This window comes from Lactuca virosa, chromosome 9, assembly GCF_052849685.1.
Source record: "Lactuca virosa cultivar CGN04683 chromosome 9, Lactuca_virosa_CGN04683_v6, whole genome shotgun sequence".
Taxonomy (NCBI): Eukaryota; Viridiplantae; Streptophyta; class Magnoliopsida; order Asterales; family Asteraceae; genus Lactuca; species Lactuca virosa.
In genome coordinates this window covers 127,665,730-127,688,478 of record NC_136434.1, presented here as the reverse complement: position 1 = coordinate 127,688,478, position 22,749 = coordinate 127,665,730, and positions in this window count along the sequence as shown.

Below are 22,749 nucleotides of genomic sequence, written 5' to 3'. Positions count from 1 at the left end.
ATAACTCCTCCAGTCCTATTAAAGGTCCTGGGTTTGGCATTCGAAAAATCTTTATAAGTGCACTCTCGCGAGTGCCCATGGCTCTCGCCATGGTTAGAAGGATGTGTACCAGCTCCCGACCCACTAGCACCAGGAGTATTGATATGAGACATGGCAGCCGCTACAGCCGCCGTGACTGCTTCTTGAAACATAGCAGCGTCGAACTAAGGAGGTGGTAGCGGAGGTGGCGGAGGTGCTTCATTAACAGTGTTACGTCTTGTATTTCTACGAGGAGGCATCTTTTTCTATAAAAGTTAAAAGATAAAAAGATGGTAAGATATCAAGAGTGAATATGAATTTTGATATCTCTGAACTTAAACATTTAGTTTAACATGAATCTTGTAATGAATTGGAAATAGAAGTCTACGACAAGTACAACTTGTAACAGGATGATATGAAATTGAGTGGTTATTTTTCAAAAAGTATGAAAATGCATGTCGATAATATTGGCATATTGAATACATAAAGTCTGGAAAACTTGACCCTAAACAGGTCTACAATATACCAAATTCTGGGAAAAATATCGACATTATACTGACCTACCGAAAATGAAATTTTCGCGGTCGTACTGAAAAACATGAAAAATAACGCTAGAACATATCCGTAGACTTTAACTATAACCAAAAGAGTGAACAGGAAACGAGTAGAGTATTATCCATTTCTTAAACCAAAAGAAAGGATGAGTAGAGAATCTTCTACTGGCGACGGGTATCATTTAGACGAACCCTCAACTCAGCCAGTTGACGCACCACATCAAGCAAATGTCTTTCATACGCTGTTTGGCGTGCTCGGAGCTCTGTGATTTCAGCTCGAGTTACAACTAACTCTTGCAACAGGGCCTCATTGTCTCTCATTGCTCTGTTATGAGCAAGTTCAAGATTGCGAATACTATCCGTATTGGCATTCGTGTCCGCATCAAGCTCCACAGTTTGTTGAATTGCTGTCACTCCTCGCTCAACATTTCGAGCCACTCGGCGAACCAAAATAGGAAGAATTATGTCTGCAAAGCCTCCCTCACTTATGTTGTAGAAGCTTCGGTCTCCATTGTAGGGTAAGGGTTGACCTTGCTCTCGACTCCACCTACCTAATTTCTCAACCCACGAAGGCGTCGAGCCTTGGAAATTTTGCCGTGGATTAGGATTCTAGGCAACTGGTGGTGGATTATAGGCTTCTGATTCGGAATCATTGTCTTCAGGAAAATTTTCTGCAAAATCATCAGCTAAGGGAATTTCATGATTCTCTTCCGGCTCTGCATCTTGCCCTTGATTGGGAAAATAAGGGTCTCCAGGTAGATGAAATCCAGCCATTGTTATCTAAGCGAGAATAGGGATAAGAGATATTGAATATAGTTAGTAACGATAGATTAAGGATACAAGTTTCTACGAGAGAGACTTACAGTTAACAAGTAATGTATTCTTTATGACTTGTTCAAGGTATTACTATAAATATAAAGTGTATACTAATTATATATAACTTGGGTATAACTGACCTTCGATTAAATGACCCGGCTCTAAATCCACAACCAAACAAGGAACAGGAAATGAAGCTAGAACACATATTCTAGGTCTATATAACTTTAATTATATATAAATGTAATATACCCTTAATATTTATAGTTCTACCCTCAATGGTTCTTTTGTTTTCACATGATTGTTATTAGTATATAGTGCCTAAAATACCCCTATAGTATTTTAATCTTTATGTTCTGTTCTAGAGTTCTTCTGAATATGTATGGTTGGTAAGTTTTAGACATGCCGCAACACCACTATCACTCCCAAACACATGTTGGTCATATCTCAAATCAATATAGTTGATCAGGCTATATTAATCCCAAATATGATTACATAACTGCCCAGGTTTGACTGTAATGTCCAACATCCAAATACTTTTAAGTTCTTATGAATGTGATACAGTAGGTATGAGCGTTAGTATACTTCTTGTAAAAATACTTAAATTTTTAAAAAGTATACGTGTAGTCAGAGCTCTTAGCTCCAAATGTATTTATAGTTCGTATATCTTTTATGGATTGATATACGGAGTTCACTATAAACAATGCTCTGATACAATTCTGTCACACCCCCAAACCAGACGGTGTAAACGTCCGGGGGTGGATGACTTCATTTGTAGTATCACAACACATGCATTAAAGTAATCAGAGTACAAGCAACCACTGTATTTAAAAAGTATAAGTATTTACATGTGTTTCATCATTGTATACTAAAACCAAATAGTTATACAAAAGAAGAAGACAAGACACAACTAGCTCCATCTTCTCAAAAGATCGGGGAGTACCTGTCTACTGGTTCCCTGAGAGTACAAGTAATTTGAAAAGAGAGTATCAACATAAAGTTGAGTGAGTGCATAAGTATTTATGTTTGAAAGAATGTTTTTTGTTTCTTGAATATGTAAACTGTTCCAGAAAATCCTATATTCTCTGTTGTATATATAAAAGTACTTTTAATCTCATAAAACCATTCTGTTTGTAAACCAATGTTTTGTATTTGTATTCCTTTATGTAAAAACTTGTATCTGTGAGTGTGCCTGGTTCCACCAACTGTTATTGTAAACTGTAATGTAATACTGTAAATTGTATCTTGTAAAACTAGTACTTGGGAAATGTACTTAAGTTTAGTTAATTATACACTAACGTATTGTTAATATCTTTTATATGAGTTATTATAACCATACTGACTAGATGGCCTGACCCAACGCTATAAATACTTTGAAAGCTGTTGATAACAACTGTCACTCGTAGGCGTGTATGCCTGACTGTAGCTAGCAGTCTGAGTGCGGGGTTGTTAATCCCAATATAGATCTATACACACATTGTTTCGATCCCCGACTGGAGATTATGGTTATAATGTCAGGACTTTAACTATATTGTTTAAATGAATTAAACAACCTGTATCAAATGACTCATAAAAAGCATATAAACGTTACATGTATAATAATTATGAAAACCCAATCATTCTGAAATAAATGATTGATAGTATGTTCTTGAATTAGTATTCTTAACATGTATATGAAAGATGTATACTCTTGATTAGTTTTGAATCAAACCTTTGTTCTTGTAAAACAATGTACATTAGTATACTTGAATCGTGAATTAATGTTCTGTGAATCACTAATGTATATGTACTTTCTGAATTGATACTGAGTATTCATGAATGCAACCCCTTGCTCAACATGTTACAAAGGGTATTGGAAATGAATGAAATATCTTTTATACTTATATACATATACAAATATATATAATTAAAAGTTAAATGACACTCGGACAAATAACTGATACTTATAATCCCACATCCAAACAAGGAAAAGGAACCAAAGTGGGTTAGCAGTCCTAAGCCTTTTAAATCTTATTTATATAAGTATATGTATATAAATATGATTTATGGGGAAAAATATAAGTTTATAAAACCATTTAAATGAAGTTTAATATTTTGAAATACTTTTGTAGACTTAATGTCATTTTAACACGATCTTTGAAAACCATTTGCTTTGATAATAACTGAAATCTATTTTGATAAGATATTTGAAACCATTTGTTTATAACCCAAAATCTTTGTGTTAGACTTGTATTCCCCCCCCCCCCCCCCTTAAAACAGTAAAAACTATGAAAATACGGGGGTATGAACTCACCTGTAGTGAGTGATTCAAATTTAAGATTGATGTAGGTTGCTAAGTGTCAAGTGAAGTATCGAGCACAAACGGATCCTATTAAGCATATAATGACATATATGTATATAATTAGTGTATATAACAACTAATCATGTTAGGGAACCACCTTAGGGACTAGGAAACACTTGGATTAAAGTGTTACAATCACATATGATTGCATTAAAGGGGTTCATGGCCACACAAGGGTGTTTACGGCCATGGTGTTTACGACCATGGTGTTTACGGCGAAAGATGTTTATGGTCAAAGATGTTCACGGCCATGGGAGTTTACGGTTAATGAAGATCTTGAGGAGGGTTTACGGCCAAGGGAGATGCTCATGGTCGTAAACTCTTATTGTTCTTGGGAAATGGTTGTTTTCTAGGGTGTATGTTAAGAGATTCTATAGGATAACTAGTATATGGAAGGATACTTACGTTTTGAAGCTTGAAGGGGGTGTTCTCGGTCCAAGAACTAGTATGTGTTCTTGGTGTAAGTGATGAAGATTTGAAGATCTACCCAAAAGAGATGAAAGCATGGATGAAATCATAGGGTTTCACTAGATTAAGCAAGGTACCAACTAACAAATGGAAGAAACACTTACATATTTGAAGATCAAGATGAAAACTCTTGATGATAGTTGAGAGAAAATCGAGTTTCTTGAGTTGGAAGTGTGAGAAGTGGTGAAAAATGAAGGAAAATGGTGTATATGGGAGGAGTTTACGGCCAACCAAGAGTTTACGGCCGTAACCTCTAGTTTACGGCCATAAACTCCAAGACTTGGAGTTTTACGGCTGAATATTGCATAATGAACTCTAACAGATACTTCCTAGCACCCAATCCTTGAATGTACTAGGCTTAGAACACTCAAACAGACCCTTAACAATGCTAAAAGATAGCAGAAACAAGTCTGACTGTGATTGAATTGAATAACTGTACAAGATAGAAGTTTCGGGTTGTCACATTTATAGTGCCTAAAATGCTCCTATAGTATTTTAATGTAATGAACTTGGTAAGTTTTAAACTTGTTGTTATCTTATACTATCATAAAATACTCCTATAGTATTTTAACTTTTATGTTCTGCTCTAGAAATTCTTTATGTATAGAGTTAGGTAAGTTTTAAGTCTGTTGCAACACCACATCACTCCCAAACACATGTTGGTCATATCTCAAATAAATATAGTTGATCAGGCTATATTGATCCCAGATATGATTACATAACTGTCCAGGTTTGACCGCAGTTTCCAACCTTTAAATACTTATGTTTCGTTCTTCTTGTGATACATGTGCTAGTGTGTATATATGTATGCAGGTATGTATACTTTTATAAGAATATTGTTATATTTCAAAAATATACTTTTAGTCAGAGCACTTCGGTCTTATTGTATTTATTGTTGTATATCTTTTATAGGTTGATATACTTAGTTCACTATAAACAATGCTCTGATACCAATCTGTCACACCCCCAAACCGGAACGGTGGAAACGTTCGGGGGCGGAGGACATCATATGTAGTATCACAACACATACATCATAGTAATCAAAGTAACAACGACCATTGTATTAATATTAAAGTGTTTACAATGTATTAGATTCACAAAATATTGACTCCAAAGTAAATAACAAAACAAGACATGAAGCTACTATGCTCCATCTTCTGAATCCCTGAGCGCGTACCTGTCTACTAGTTTCCTGAGAATACAAGTTATTTTGAAAGAGTAGATCAGCATTTAAGCTGGTGAGTTTATAAGTATTTTAGTGATAAAAAGTATACTATAAGTTCTTTAGAAAAGTTTGCATGTTCCTCCAGAAAATCCTATATTTTCTGATGTGATGAATGATGAGTAAAAATGACTCTACAATTCCTTCTATAACTACTTAATGAATACAAGTTATATAAAATACAGATCAAACAAACAATCGATTGTGTGAATCTGCCCTAAGCCCACAACCAAACAAGGAACAGGAAATGAGGCGGAAGTCACACATCCCATTGTTTGTTAGATCCTCATTGTATATAACCCTGGCGTATTCACTAGGTGCTTACGGAGTTAACTGTAATAGTTCTTTTATATTTGAAGAAAACATTCCTTAATAAAATCATATATCCCCTTTAGTAAAATGGTAACCACAATAGTTCCTTCTATAATCACTTAATTTATACTAGTTATATATAATCTAATATCGAACGGACAGTTAAATGTGTGAATCTGCCCTAAGCCCACAACCAAACAAGGAACAGGAAGTAAGGCGGAAAACACACATTCCACTGCCTATCGGATATTAATTATATATAACCCTGATGTATAAACTAACGTATTACAGAATTAACCATTAAAGGTCCTTCATGTTATACAGGTTTAATAATGCGTATCAAACCTTTTATAGATAAGTTTCTAGTTTCACCTACTTAATGTTCTATCCGAAAAGTATGTTTTTGTACTAGAAAGTGGTATACTGAATTTGTATGATGTGACCTGACCCATACCTGTTACTCCCTATGATTACTTAGTGTATATAGGATATATATATATATATATATATATATATATATATATATATAGCTAAGATCGAATAGATAGTAGACTGTGTGAATCTGCTCTAAGCCCACAACCAAACAAGGAACAGGAAATGAATTGGAAAGCACACATCCTACTGCCTGTCGGATCCGATTAATATATATCCCTAATGTATCCATCAAGGAATCATAAAGTTAGCATTATAGGCCCCCTTCTAACTGAATGTACCAAGACCCGATTGTTTTGTTTGTTTGTCCTCTCGTAAAAGTGTATGTTTTCCCAAGTTTATGACTATCTTTACTAGAAAATAGTTTGCATTTCTTGATGTGAGAATATCACTATATGAATGTAATGGAAAACTGAAGATAAACAGTAGTGTTGTATAAAATAACTACTGAAGTACTAACTACCTTAAAACCATTTAGTTAAATTAAGGTAAAATGTGATGAGGTTATAACCATGCTTGATTAACTAGTATAAAACACGACGATCTAAAGACGTCGAAAATGGTATGACATTTGTCACCCTTAGACCTGCAGGTCCCACTGTAGCTAGCAGCAAGGTGTAGGATGGTCAATCCCATATAGATCTATACACAAACTCACGCTCTCCCTCCAGGAGACTCTGGTTACAAAATGTGACACAACAAGTATATTGATGTGCCATGAAGTAGTGGCTCACATTATTGTTATCTTGTTCTTATTATAGTATGTATGAACTGACTCAAGCATGAACTGACTCATGTAAGTTTCACTGATCTAGAAGTAGTAAGTAGTAACCCTCTAAACTATACCTATTATAGTTTACTAGTATGTTTGTTTGAACTGTTACTGACTTGTAGAAAAGACTCGATTATCTACTAAGTTAAGCATGTACATTAAAAACGGAGTTTTATAAACAACAATCTAACATCTTTTAAAAGAGTTTTTGAATTGATTTGATAACTTACAAAAGCATAATAAATCCTTTAATGTGATGGTTATCACAGGTAAATATTAACACAATATTATTGTGTTCAACCTGTAGTCCCCCCCCCCTTAAAATCATTTAAAAACATTTAAAAGATAGATTACAGGGGTATGAACCCACCTTATGTGTGTGATTCAATTGAAGATTCGAATAAGGATGATAAGTTCCACGAATGAAGTCCCGAGGCACAAACGAGTCCTAAATAACATACAATGATACATATTGGCATGTAATTAGTTAATTTAACTACAAATGTGATTGGGAAACAACCTAGGATGAAAGAATAACTCACCAAAAGAGTGCTAGAAGCAAGTTAGGAAGCTGAAAGGGTGTTCATGGTTGGTCTTCAGGTGTTCACGGCCCAAGCTTGATGGTTCACGACCCAAATGATGAAGGGTCAACGGCCTATGGGTGAGGCCCGTGAGATTATAGCAGTATAGGTGGGACCTGGTAAGGACCTTAGGGTCAAGATAGAGGATCGAGGATCCCAAGACTTGTAGCGCCAGAGTGGCTGGATTGATAGAGCAGTGTAGATAGCCGAAGTTTCTTCGGAAGTCGCTGGGAGCGACTAAGAGATTGTGCTAGTTGTAGTGACCGGTGAGTATCCGGTAACCCAGTTATCGACAGAATCTGTAGAGGGACCAGGGTGGTCTCGGTCCATTCGGAAGGCGAATGAGAAATGGCAGGACCTTAAGGCAGGAAAGTGACGACAGAGAAGTATGGCGTGGGACAGCTAGTTGACCGAGGAGTGCTACGCCTCTCGTAGCAGGGTTGGATAATCTCATAGGGAAGGGTTTGACCCTGTTGCGCAGCTCTCGTTGGAGTCTAACCGTTACAGGGATAAATCTTTTACTCGCAAGATTATCTGGTCCATACGCTGGGCTGAGTGCTCAGCGCCAAGTTATAGTAAGCATGAAGTGTTCGGTGGGTATCGACAGTAGTGACCAGCACTGGGAGTGGCTGGAGTAATGGATACCATGAAGGTTATGTCTTTCACAGTGGTAGACGAGGTGGTTCGTGGTGGAACGTTGCCTTGGGAAGGCCAGAAAACGCGCAAGGACAAAGGGGGTGAACCCCTAGGATCTCAGCGTAGGTACTCGGGGAGTATTGGAAGGATTGTTAGTTGAGAGAGTTGTGTGATCAGGATTGGCGAGATTTGAGTGCACTTGAGGATTGATAACTACGAGGACTAGTTTTATTCTGGGTAACCGGGCGGAAGGTCCATGGGAGTGGTCGGCCGGAGTTATAGTCATCAGGCAGGGGCGATGTGAACGGATTGCATGACAGTTGGCCATAGCGGACTTCGAGAACGAAGTCTAGTTTAAGTGGGGGAGAGTTGTAACACCCAGAATCAGAAAGACCAAGAAAAGAAAGGAAAAGCTCTAAGTCATGAGTCAACTCGTCGAGTCCAGGAAGGAACACGACGAGTCGGAGCGGGATCCGGGGTATAGAGTAAGTGACCGACTCGGCGAGTCTGGTCTGGGCGAGAAAAACCCTAATCCCGGGGGTTGTGCCCTATTTAAAGAACATTACATCCCTTCCCCAACCTCTTTACTCCCCTTTTGAGATCCAGAAACCCTAAATCGTGAGTGAGAGCCCTTGGAAGCAATTTAGAGCCTAGATAAGTGATTTTGGTGGAAAGGGGCTTGAAGATCAAGAGGCTTGCTGCAAAGGAGTGGTGTAGATCCGGGATCTACTTCAGTTGGAGCATATATTGTAGGTAATAAGTTGTTGCTTTGGCTTTATTGCAAATAGATCTATCTTATGTTTGAGATTTGGGGCATTTTGGGCATGATTGAGATCTATGTCGAGTTAGAGGCCTAGATCTGAGGTTGCTACCTTAGATCTAGACTTGTGATGGTCCAGAAGGTCATAAAGTTCATGTCAATAAGTTGTTGGTGAAGCCCCTTTGTCTTAAACCCTAGCCCTTGAGTGTTTTGGGCCTTTAGCTCCTTGGTTTCATGTAAAGTTTGCAACTTTACGTGGGGGATAGACTGTAGAAGAGTGGATCTATGGATTGGACCCCCTGCATGGCTCGAAAAGCCACTGTATGGATTGAGAACTGGAGAAACTTGGCGAGTCACATGGGTGTACTCGATGAGTTGTATGAATATGTGCATGGGCTCGGCGAGTTGGAAGAACAACTCGGCGAGTCTGTTGAAGATTGCCTAGGACTCGGCGAGTCTGTTCTTGGACTCGACGAGTCAGGTCGCAGAACCCCCAACCTCTTCTGGTTAAGACGCAGATCAGTGAGTTGAGTGGTGACTCAGTGAGTTGGACAGGATGGGACTCAGAGATCGTTGAACTCGACGAGTCCTGGGGTGACTCGGCAAGTTGGGTCGTATTTTGAGAGCTTCTGAGTTTAAGGACTCGGCGAGTCTATGGGTTGACTCGGCGAGTCGAGTCAACTGGAAGGTTGACTTTCGCCAGGACTTTGACTTTAACCAGAGTTGACTTAGTTTGACTTCTAGAGTTCAGTTTGGAACTAAGTGTTATATTGATAATAGTAGCTCGGGGAGATAGTGGAGCAGCGGTTCAGAGAGTTGTCGGACAGCCGCCAGAGGGTTATCAACAAAGTTCAGCAGTACAGGTGAGTTTCCCTTTGTGTGGATGGGTCTACGGCCACAATGCCGTCCCATGTAGTTATGAGTAGGAAGACCCGGGGGTTAGCCCTAGGCACAGTATGGTAGTATGACATTCGGGACTAAGGTCCAATGTCGGGCGGGTGCCCAAGGAATGGTTTGCATGATAGAGTATACTTGTTGTCTGTGTGATACTTGTATGTGCCTGGTAGGGAGGTGAGTGTGGGCGAGGTCCCGTATCTCACCAATAGCAGAGTGTGGACGGTGTTCCATATCTCATTAGCAGCAGAGCAGGGGCGAGGCCCAAGGTAGGAAGGGAGTGAGTGTGGGCTGGGCCCGTATCTCACTATCAGTAGGAGTGTGGACGGGGTTCCATGACTCATTAGTAGCAGGACAGGGGCGGGGCCCAAGGTAGGCGAGGCCTTAGAACAAGAATCCAGTAGTATATGTTCAATTTGTGTGTTATGATATGATTGTATGTTAGTATATGTTAGCGGGCGGGGCCCAGAGACAGGCGGGGCCTAAGAGAAACAGATCTGTACACCGAGCGGGGCTCGAAGCCAGGCGGGGCCTGTTGTAGCGGGCGGGGGCCGAGGTAGTGGGCGAGGCCCAGTATTTGGAGTATGTGATTATGTGGATGGTATGTGGTAGGTTGGGGAACTCACTAAGCTTCGTGCTTGCGGTTTTCAGTTTTGGTTTCAGGTATTCAGTTTTCAGAAGAGGAGCTCGGAAGGGTTGCAGTGCACACACCATGACAAGTTAGCCTGGGATGTTTACTCTGATAATTAAACAAGTGTTTTGGAAATGAAACTATGATTTGTCATATAAACCCTTTTTGTATGTTTGAATGACTTAACGCTATGAATCAGTAATGTTTTTAAAAGAAATTTTTGGACTCGAAATTTTGGGATGTTACAAGTTGGTATCAGAGCCTTGGTTTGAGGGATTCGGACATACTCTCGGGTGTGTCTGAACTCAAACTAAGGAATTGGTATAGAAATTTTCAAAAAGAAAAGACTGTTTTATAAAAGGATTTTGAGGAAAGAAAAGGGTTTTAGAAAAAGAAAAAGGAACTTTGAAAAGAGAAAAGGGTGTGGTGCATGCAATCAGCCGAGCTCAAGTACGTACCTCAAAATACCCATACAAGTTATGTTATGATATGCTTATTAGAACTGCATGCTAGATTAGGGCTAAGGATCTAGGAGGATGCCTTATGTGCCTGTTATATGTATATGAGCTTTATGAATTGCATGCTAGTACATATTCCTGATTAGAGGATAGAACAGTTTGATTGGATTATCTGGTTAGTTTATTTCCCATTGTCTGAATGCTGCTTGCTTTGTGCTTGTGGGACTCTTAGTAATGTGAGCTAGCTATTAAGTGAATATGCTAAGTCACATGTAGCACAGGCTGGATAATCTCAGAGTGATGGATTTGAGCCTATTGCGCAGCTCTCGTTTGAGTCTAACTGGTCTAGGGATGAGTCTATTACTCGAAAGATTATCTGATCTCTGTTACATGTGGCTATATTCATGAGGTAGCTAGTTAGCATTAATGGGAAGTTTTTCAGCAGCTGAGGACGGAATGAGTTGGAGGTTACCCTAGGGAAAGCCTAGGATGAGAGTAGTGATGGGAGCAGTGTTAGTAACGGCAAAAGGGACTTGGTGTAGCCAAGGAAATTCTGGAGGAGAGTACGGATAGATGTGGAAGGTAGTAGGGGCCCATACTACTGAAAGCAGAGGATCTGTACTCGATTCAAGAAGGGCTGAGATGAAACCGGGGAACTTGTAGTGTGAGTGTGCGATCCCTCAGCAGTGATGTGTATTTTGATAGTTATGTGATATGCTTTTCAGCATGGTGACACTGCGAGAGAGACCAGTGGGCGGGTCAGGCGCCGGAGAGGGATCAGGCTCAGTTTCAGGGACCGAGCAGCTCGAGGAGCGTATGAGAGAGATTGTATCAGCGGAGGTTATGCGCAGCATACTAGATCAGACTCCTGTGATCTTTGGCACGGTCAAGGAGGGCATACTGGAGATCTTGGATGAGAGGCTGGGAGCCTTCCGTACCAAGATGATGGCATTGATGGGAGCGCGTACCTTGACATTCCGAGAGTTTAGAGCTTGCGGAGCACCAGATTATCATTGGGCTAGGGACCCCATTACGAGCAGCAGGTGGTTGGCCGATGTCGCCAATGCATTCCGTACGAGCCGGTGTCCCGAGGGGGACAAAGTCAGACTCGCCTCCTGCCTTCTGAAGGACAGAGCGAGGGATTGGTGGGAGGAGATTGGTCATGCCTTGGGGGATGATGCCGCGTTGGACGCGATAACATGGGGTGATTTCTCGGCCAGGTTCAGGGCTGAGTTCTCACCGACTATTGAGGTGCAGCAGTTGGCACGGGAGTTTCAAGATTTGACACAGACTACTGAGACCGTGGCGGAGATCACCACCAAGTTCAGGGAGAGGGCCCTTCTTGTTCCGCAGTATGTCGCGGATGAGGAGATGAAGAAGGCTCGATATCACGAGATGTTGAGGGATGACATCAGGCAGTTTGTGAGTAGGTCCGGCTGCAAAACGTTGGAGGATATGATCGCACGAGCCAGGGAAAGGGAGATCGATCTGGAGCACCTCGGGAAGAGGAAGTCGGAGGAGGTTCAGGTATCTACGGGATCGGGCAAGAGGCCCAAGACATCAGACTCTAGATCGAGAGGTCCTCAGGACCGGGGCCGCTGTGGCAAGTGTGGCAGGACGCACGAGGGTGCGTGTAGGAGTGGCAGCAGTGGTGATTCTGGCTGCTTCAAGTGCGGCCGGATTGGTCATTTCAGCAGAGATTGTACTGCTACCACCACCCACGGATTAGACCTGTTATGTTTCCATTGCAGTCAGAGGGGCCACAAGAAGGCCCAATGTCCGAGTTTGCATTCGGCAGGACAGGTGATAGCACCTGCCCCTGCAACCATGAGGATCACCGACGGCCGTCAGGGCCAGGCAGAGACACCTGCAGCAAGGAGCAGGGCGTATCAGTTGGTTTCCGATGAGGTGTGAGCAGCTCGATGTGTCAGGTACATATCTTCTTTCATTTCTCTACCAGTTTATGACATGGTCTGATTGTTATGGTTCTACATCGGTATTGATAATGATTTTTTGGAAATTTGCGGTCTACTTGTGATTAATTTATATGCCATCTGCATACCTTGGATGTTAGAATGATAGTTGGAGGTCGTCTCCTTGGGAGTGGGTTACTTAGGATGCATTACCTGTAGCATGCCTGTGAGGGGCTCGATAGTGCCTCGCTAGTTCGGGAAGGTGTCGTTTGGAAATGGATCAGTTAGATCCCCAGTTGTGGTAAGTCAGGTTTTCAGCGAAGTGATCAGGGGATGGTAGGAAGAATTGGAAATTCTTCTAAGCTGTGAGCTGTGAGGAGCTAGTCTAGTCGAAGTGGGGGAGAGCCATCCGTGTGGCCAAGGATAGAAGTAAGCACAAGACTGGGGTGGTTTCGCAGTCTTGGTAAGGAAGGAAGCAGTTCAAGTGGCTGATCGGATTGAGAAACGCGTGAGTTGGGAGTTGGGAAACTCCCCAGTGTTGAGTGTGTGTAATAGCGATCAGTAGATGATTGGTATAGGAGACCAGGTTGAAGATTTTCTCAGCAGGACGTGATTTTAGTTAGGATGTAAGACTACGGGACAGCCGCAGCATTCCCCAGCAGCGAGTTAGTGAGGGAAGTGATGTAAGACTGCGGGTAAGCCGTAGCATTCATTAGTAGTTTAGTTAGCGGAGTGTGGGCGGGGGCCCGTATCTCCTAGTTAGCAAGACAGGGATCAGGAAAGGGTAGTTCGTTGTGATTAGTATGGAGTGGGCCTGCGTAGCCCTAGAGAGGTGGGACCTTGAGAGAGGCCACTCCAGGATACAGTTGGGTGAGACCCATGGGCGAGGCCCGTATGTTAGCAATAGTATAGGTGAGACCTGGGAGCAGGATTGCTCAGTAGTATAGTTTGGGTGAGACCCGCGAGCGAGGCCCGTGCGACAGTAGTTAGGCAGGTGAGACTGGAGGGGAGGATCGCTCTAGGATATAGTCGGGTGAGACCCATGGGCGAGGCCCGTGAGATTATAGCAGTACAGGTGGGACCTGGTAGGGACCTTAGGGTCAAGATGGAGGATCGAGGATCCCAAGACTTGTAGCGCCAGAGTGGATGGATTGATAGAGCAGTGTAGATAGCCGAAGTTTCTTTGGAAGTCGCTGGGAGCGACTAAGAGATTGTGCTAGTTGTAGTGACCGGTGAGTATCCGGTAACCCAGTTATCGGCAGAATCTGTAGAGGGACCAGGGTGGTCTCGGTCCATTCGGAAGGCGAATGAGAAATGGCAGGACCTTAAGGCAGGAAAGTGACGACAGAGAAGTATGGCGTGGGACAGCTAGTTGACCGAGGAGTGCTACGCCTCTCGTAGCAGGGTTGGATAATCTCAGAGGGAAGGGTTTGACCCTGTTGCGTAGCTCTCGTTGGAGTCTAACCGTTACAGGGATAAATCTTTTACTCGCAAGATTATCTGGTCCATACGCTGGGCTGAGTGCTCAGCGCCAAGTTATAGTAAGCATGAAGTGTTCGGTGGGTATCGACAGTAGTGACCAGCACTGGGAGTGGCTGGAGTAATGGATACCATGAAGGTTATGTCTTTCACAGTGGTAGACAAGGTGGTTCGTGGTGGAACGTTGCCTTGGGAAGGCCAGAAAACGCGCAAGGACAAAGAGGGTGAACCCCTAGGATCTCAGCATAGGTACTCGGGGAGTACTGGAAGGATTGTCAGTTGAGAGAGTTGTGTGATCAGGATTGGCGGGATTTGAGTACACCTGAGGATTGATAAATACGAGGACTAGTTTTATTCTGGCTAACCGGGCGGAAGGTCCATGGGAGTGGTCGGCCGGAGTTATAGTCATCAGGCAGGGGCGATGTGAACGGATTGCAGGACAGTTGGCCATAGCGGACTTCGAGGACGAAGTCTAGTTTAAGTGGGGGAGAGTTGTAACACCCAGAATCAGAAAGACCAAGAAAAGAAAGGAAAAGCTCTAAGTCATGAGTCAACTCGTCGAGTCCAGGAAGGAACACGACGAGTCGGAGTGGGATCCGGGGTATAGAGTAAGTGACCGACTCGGCGAGTCGGCTAGTGGACTCGGCGAGTCTGGTCTGGGCGAGAAAAACCCTAATCCCGGGGGTTGTGCCCTATTTAAAGAACATTACATCCCTTCCCCAGCCTCTTTACTCCCCTTTTGAGATCCAGAAACCCTAAATCGTGAGTGAGATCCCTTGGAAGCAATTTAGAGCCTAGATAAGTGATTTTGGTGGAAAGGGGCTTGAAGATCAAGAGGCTTGCTGCAAAGGAGTGGTGTAGATCCGGGATCTACTTCAGTTGGAGCATATATTGGAGGTAATAAGTTGTTGCTTTGGCTTTATTGCAAATAGATCTATCTTATGTTTGAGATTTGGGGCATTTTGGGCATGATTGAGATCTATGTCGAGTTAGAGGCCTAGATCTGAGGTTGCTACCTCAGATCTACACTTGTGATGGTCCATAAGGTCATAAAGTTCATGTCAATAAGTTGTTGGTGAAGCCCCTTTGTCTTAAACCCTAGCCCTTGAGTGTTTTGGGCCTTTAGCTCCTTGGTTTCACGTAAAGTTTGCAACTTTACGTGGGGGATAGGCTGTAGAAGAGTGGATCTATGGATTGGACCCCCTGCATGGCTCGAAAAGCCACTGTATGGATTGAGAACTGGAGAAACTCGGCGAGTCACATGGGTGTACTCGACGAGTTGTATGAATATGTGCATGGGCTCGGCGAGTTGGAAGAACAACTCGGCGAGTCTGTTGAAGATTGCCTAGGACTCGGCGAGTCTGTTCTTGGACTCGACGAGTCAGGTCGCAGAACCCCCAACCTCTTCTGGTTAAGACGCATATCAGTGAGTTGAGTGGTGACTCAGTGAGTTGGACAGGATGGGACTCAGAGATCATTGAACTCGACGAGTCCTGGGGTGACTCGGCGAGTTGGGTCGTATTTTGAGAGCTTCTGAGTTTAAGGACTCGTCGAGTCAACTGGAAGGTTGACTTTGGCCAGGACTTTGACTTTAACCAGAGTTAACTTAGTTTGACTTTTAGAGTTCAGTTTGGAACTAAGTGTTATATTGATAATAGTAGCTCGGGGAGCTAGTGGAGCAGCGGTTCAGAGAGTTGTCGGACAGCCGCCAGAGGGTTATCAACAAAGTTCAGTAGTACATGTGAGTTTCCCTTTGTGTGGATGGGTCTACGGCCACAATGCCGGCCCATGTAGTTATGAGTAGGAAGACCCGGGGGTTAGCCCTAGGCACAGTATGCTAGTATGACATTCGGGACTAAGGTCCAATGTTGGGCGGGTGCCCAAGGAATGGTTTACATGATAGAGTATACTTGTTGTCTGTGTGATACTTGTATGTGCCTGGTAGGGAGGTGAGTGTGGGCGAGGTCCCGTATCTCACCAATAGCAGAGTGTGGACGGTGTTCCATATCTCCTTAGCAGCAGAGCAGGGGCGAGGCCCAAGGTAGGAAGGGAGTGAGTGTGGGCTGGGCCCGTATCTCACTATCAGTAGGAGTGTGGACGGGGTTCCATGACTCATTAGTAGCAGGACAGGGGTGGGGCCCAAGGTAGGCGAGGCCTTAGAACAAGAATCCAGTAGTATATGTTCAAGTTTTATGTGTTTTGATATGATTGTATGTTAGTATATGTTAGCGGGCGGGGCCCAGAGACAGACGGGGCCTAAGAGAAACAGATTTGTACACCGAGCGGGCCTCGAAGCCAGGCGGGGCCTGGAGCAGGCGGGACCTGTTGTAGCGGGCGGGGCCCGAGGTAGTGGGCGAGGCCCAGTATTTGGAGTATGTGATTATGTGGATGGTATGTGGTAGGTTGGGGAACTCACTAAGCTTCGTGCTTACGGTTTTCAGTTTTGGTTTCAGGTATTCAGTTTTCAGTAGAGGAGCTCGGAAGGGTTGCAGTGCACACACCATGACAAATTAGCCTAGGATGTTTACTCTGATAATTAAACAAGTGTTTTGGAAATGAAACTATGATTTGTCATATAAACCTTTTTTGTATGTTTGAATGACTTAACGCTATGAATTAGTAATGTTTTTAAAAGAAATTTTTGGACTCAAAATTTTGGGATGTTACAGTACTATCACTAATAAACGTATCACCCTCAGCAGTTATATGGTAACCATATAATACGGGTGGAACACTAACTCTACTGGAACGTCTTACATGTAGGGACTCGTCAATTGGTTCAACAGGAATTTCCTCCTCGGGTTGAGTGCTAGTGTTTGAGGTTCCTTCATCACTTGATTCTTGAAGCTATTCAAGGTCAATTTGCCTCCCACTATCCTATTGGCATATGAGTTCTCTCTCCCAGAAAATCCCTCTCCTAGCAACGAAGACAACATTGTCACTCGGTCTATAGAAGAGATATCCAAAGGATTTATGCGGGCAGCCGATCAAAATACATCGCTCACTACGAGGTTCAAGCTTGTCGTGACTCGTCTTACGAAAGCCTCGCAACCCCAAACCTTGATATGTGCCAACGAGGGAACCTTCCCTGTCCACATCTCGTGAGGTGTTTTGGCAACCTTCTTAGTTGGTACTAGATTAAGGATGTGGGCGGCAGTCTCTCAGGCATACCCCCAGAATGAGATAGGTAACGAATATCGACTCATCATGGAACGAACCATGTCCAACAAGGTTCGATTGCACCTCTCAGCCACACCATTCAATTGCGGTGTCCTAGGTGGCGTCAATTGTGAAACAATTCCACATTCCTTAAGATAGTCGTGGAACTCGATACTAAGATACTCTCCCCCTCGATCGGATCGGAGCATCTTTATCTTCATGCCCATTTGATTCTCCACTTCTTGCTTAAACTCTTTGAACTTTTCAAAGGTTTCCGACTTGTGCTTGATTAAGTAGATATATCCATATCTGCTATAATCGTCGGTAAAAGTCACATAGAAGCGTTTACCATCCCTTGTGGTGGATCTGAAGAGCCCTCACACATCGGTGTGTATGAGATCCAACAAACCCTCACCTCTTTCACAAGTACCAGTGAAAGGTGACTTGGTCATCTTTCCAAGAAAACAAGATTTGCACGTTTCATCATACTTTAAGTCAGATGACTCCAACACTCCATCCTTTTGGAGTTGGGCTATGCGCTTCTTGTTGACATGTCCAAGACGACAATGCCACAAACGTGCCTTGTCCAAACCATTGGACGAATCAATATGCAATACATTATTTCCTATGTTGTCTACAACCATCACAGTTTTATATATACCATTACAAGGCAATGCTTCAAAATAAAATTTACCATTATAAAAAGCATTAATAGAACCAATTTCATTGTCAAACGAAAATCTAAAACCTTGTTTATACAAACCATGCAAAGAAATAATGTTTCTTGCCATTTACGACGAGTAGCAACAATCGTTCAAATCTAACCATAACCGATTACTAAGCAATAAAGAATAAACTCCAATCTTGGTGACAGGCGACGCTTTCCTATTCCCCATGATCAAGTTCATCTTCCCGTGCTCCACATCCCTACTTCTTCTTAGACCCTACAAATCAGAACAAATGTGAAAACCACATCCTGTATCAAGGACCCAAGAACTAGCATGTGATGAGTTATTAGATTAAATAGTGTAAATACCTGCGAAGGTGGGCTTTTTCTTCCCATCCTTGATATCTTGCAGATACTTCGGGAAGCTTCGTTTCCAATGCCATTTATCGTGATAGTATGTCACACCCCCAAACCAAGGATGGCGGAAACGTCCGGGGGTGGAGGACTTCATGTATAGTATCATAACAACAATTTCAATAGTGATCAAAGTAAACACAACAACATACATATAATTGAAAATTTTACACCAGAGTAAGTTTACATGTTTCCAAATCAATTACATTATGTTGACAAAAATGAAATGTTTGACGCCTTAACGTCCCACCCTCAAAAGCGCTTGTTTACCTGTTTATTTATTCACTGAGAATACAAGTAGTTTGAAAGAGTGTCAACAATTAAGTTGGTGAGTTCATAAGCTTTTGAATGAAGTGATGAAAACCCTTTTTCCTTTGTAAAAGTAATGTTTGTTCCAGAAAAATCCAATATTTTCCTTAGAGTGTGAATTGCAGCCTTAAATCTAAAGACCAAAATGTACAAGTAATTTCCATACTTATAGTAAAACAATGCAAGTTTAAATGGACATAAACTCGTTTGATTTAATGAAACTCTCGTAATTCCTATGAGTTGTTAATACTTTATGTGAGTTATTATAACCATACTATACCTAGATGGCCTAAAACGACGTTCTTCAGGCGTCGGAACTGTTATGACATTGTCACCCGTAGACCTCGAGGTCCTACTGTAGCTAACAGCAAGGTGTGGGGTGTCAATCCCAATATAGATCTATACACAAGTATCACGCTCTCCCTCAAAAAGACTCTGGTTATAATACAGGACTTATGGTGCATTACTTGAAAAGTAACATGAAGCGAATGTCTCATAATTTAGTCATTAACGGATTTACGTGAAGTGAATGAAAAACCCTTTTTGTGTAAATGAAACCTTTAGTAGTGAACTTGTTGTATAGTGCATCAAAAACTATACCTATTATAGTTTATCAAATGATAGCAGTAGTAGTGAACATAAACTATACTTACAATAGTTTATCAAAATGTTTGAATGGAATGGATATAAACTTTGTTTATTTTAAATAAATTACCATCTTTGTGGAGGTAAAAATCCATTTGTTTTCTGTTGTATGTCTATTTACCAAGACAGAATGACATATAATATAACACATATATGCACATAATGATACACACCTTGCTCAACAAGTTACAAGGTGTGAATGAATAGATAACATTTTTCTAGTGTTAACATTTCTATTCCTGTTCTTAGAAGATTTATAGAAAAATCATCAAGAGTCCAAATCAGAATCTGTAAATTCTGAGAGTTTGGAAAATGTGTCTAGTTTGTTCATAAATTTTATTATGATTTTTAGTGACTTCCCACTTGTGTGAAAAAGCCCATATTCACAGACTGGTCCGGATTTGTTCTTGAAATGATAGGCAGTTTTGTAAAAATCACCATAAATTGTAAAAAAATCGTATGGTGATGTGCAAATAGTCATTTTAAACGTATGAGCCTGACCTATTTGCACCTAATACAGTCTTGAAAAATAAAATGTTTAAGTTGACCAAAACAGTCCGTGAATGGAGTTAAACTTTTCTGATGAAAGCTGTTGGGTGAGTTTAGTTGTGTTCTTGGTGTTTTAACTTGTATTCCCCCCCCCCCCTTAAAACATAAGAAAAACATGAAAAGATAGGGGTATGAACTCACCTTGTGTGATTTCAGTGGGTGGATGTTGAAGAAAGGTAGTGTTCAACTCAAGAACACTTAGAAGGTTGCTTGAAGATTCGAAGAACTAACACAAATATGATGAAGTTTGTGTAAGCAACCTATGATTTGAGTAGAAAGATGTGGAATAATCATATGAAGGATAATATTACTTACCAAAAGTAGATGAAGAACTTGAAAATCAGCCTTGAAATCTCGAAATTTAGAGAGAAAGAGAAGTGAGAGACAATGGAGTTTGTTCTTTGGTGGAGAATGAGACAAATGAGAGAAATGTGAGGAGGGTAAGGGTTTCCAGCCTTTGACCAAGAGTGTGGCTGGAAAAATGGTGGGAAAGGACAATGAAATGACCAGGTATGGTGGAAGGACAAGGGCTGGTCATTGAGTGGGTATGGGGTGGTTGCTTGTGTCATACACTAAGGCAAAGTCAACACTCCACCTCTAAACCATACCCACTAGATTTTATTCCTAAGTAAAGATTTCCTTAATAATGTGATTAGATTATGGAAATATGGGGTCTTATATGTCAAAATATAAGTTTGGGTGAAAATCCCGCATTAAAATCACGAAAAACGGGCTCAAAACGCTAAAAATATTGAAAACCGGGTAAAAGTTGTAAATATCCGAAGTTTAGGGTCAGAGGTTCGGTCCTAGCCATTAGAACCGAAAGTAGATGGGAACCGAGAGTAGGGTTCGGTCTTGAGCAGTTTCGCATCTTGGAAACGAAAGTAGCATTCTCGGACCGAAGGTGTATTCTCGGACCGAAGGTGGCACACTCGGTCTCTTAGTAGGTTCGGTTCAGGAAGGTGGTTTCGGTCCTCAAGAGGTTTCGGTTCCTTAAGGGAGGTTCGGTTCCTAAGAAGGTTCGGCACCTTAAGAGAGGTTCGGTTCCTAAGAAGGTTCGGCTCCTTAAGAGAGGTTCGGTTCCTAAGAAGGTTCGGCTCCTTAAGAGGGTTCGGCTCCTTAAGGCTGTTTTTCGCGTAAACTTCCGTTTTCGAGCGGTTTTTGACTAAATTAAGGGTCGGGATGCCCTGAATGATTATAAGAAGTTGAGAGAGATTTTGAGAGAGATTTGACATACTTGGAGAGATTTGGCATACTTAGAGAGATTTGGGAGAGATTTGACATACTTGGAGAGATTTAGGAGAGATTTGACATACTTGGAGAGATTTGGCATACTTAGAGAGATTTGACATACTTGGAGAGATTTGGCATACTTAGAGAGATTTGGGAGAGATTTGACATACTTGGAGAGATTTGGGAGAGATTTCACATAGGGAGAGATAGAGTGAAAGAGATTGGGAGAGACTTCTTTTGTGACCTTTTTGAGTGTTTGGCTTTGCAACGCCAGGTCCGTAAACCCCGTTAAGCCATGTTTAAGAGTCTTACACACCCCCGAAGGGTATGTAATAGTGTTTTATCGCTTTGCTACATCACTTACCCCGACTAGGGCTCAAGAATCCTACACATACGAACTTTCCAAGTGATGACTTCTTATTAAAATAGCGAGTTGGACAATAATTACATAATGTAAACCCTAGTATACAAGAGTTACAAGAGTTGACTGGTTTGACTTGTTGACTTTATTTGACTTTGACTTGACCAGAATTTGACGGTTGTCACATCATCCCCCCGTTAGAAGGAATTTCGTCCCGAAATTTAGCTTTTTGACTGGGACTTCAAGAATTTGGGAAGAGATGTGGATACTTTTGTTTCATCTGATCCTCGCGTTCCCATGTGAATTCGGGTCCTCGTTTAGCGTTCCAGCGGACCTTCACAATGGGAATACGACTTTGCTTTGTTCTTTTGATCTCACGATCCATGATTTCTACCGGTTCTTCCACGAAGTGGAGACTCTCGTTGATTTCAATTTCGTCGAGTGGTATCACGAGGGTCTCGTCGGATAGACATTTCTTTAAGTTCGATACGTGGAAGATATGATATACGTTATTAAGTTCCTGTGGTAGGCGAAGCTTGTAAGCTACTAGGCCAATCCTAGCGAGGATCACGAATGGTCTGATGTATCTAGGGTTCAGCTTTCCTCGTTTGCCGAAACGTATTAAACCTTTCCAAGGTGAGACCTTTAATAGCACACGATCTCCAACCTGGAATTCTAAGGGTTTTCGTCTGTTATCTGTGTAACTTTTCTGTCTGTCTCTAGAAGCTTTTAATCTTTCTCGGATTTGAACAATCTTCTCTGTAGTTTCTCTTATTATCTCCGGGCCAGTGAGGGTGCTATTAGGGACTTGTCCCTTAGCTAGTTGCGTGTCACCTACTTTAGCCCAGCACAGAGGTGACCTGCACTTGCGGCCATAGAGGGCTTCAAATGGTGCAACCTTGATGCTAGTGTGATAACTGTTATTGTACGAGAATTCGATAAATGGTAAATGGGTATCCTAAGCTTTACCAAATTCTATCACTTTGCCCGTCGGAATGGTTCTCTCACTTTGCCCATCGGTTTGTGGGTGATAGGCTGTACTCAGGTCCAACCTAGTTCCCAAGGACTTCTGAAGTGATTGCAAGAATCACGAGGTAAATCGACTATCCCTGTCTGATATAATGG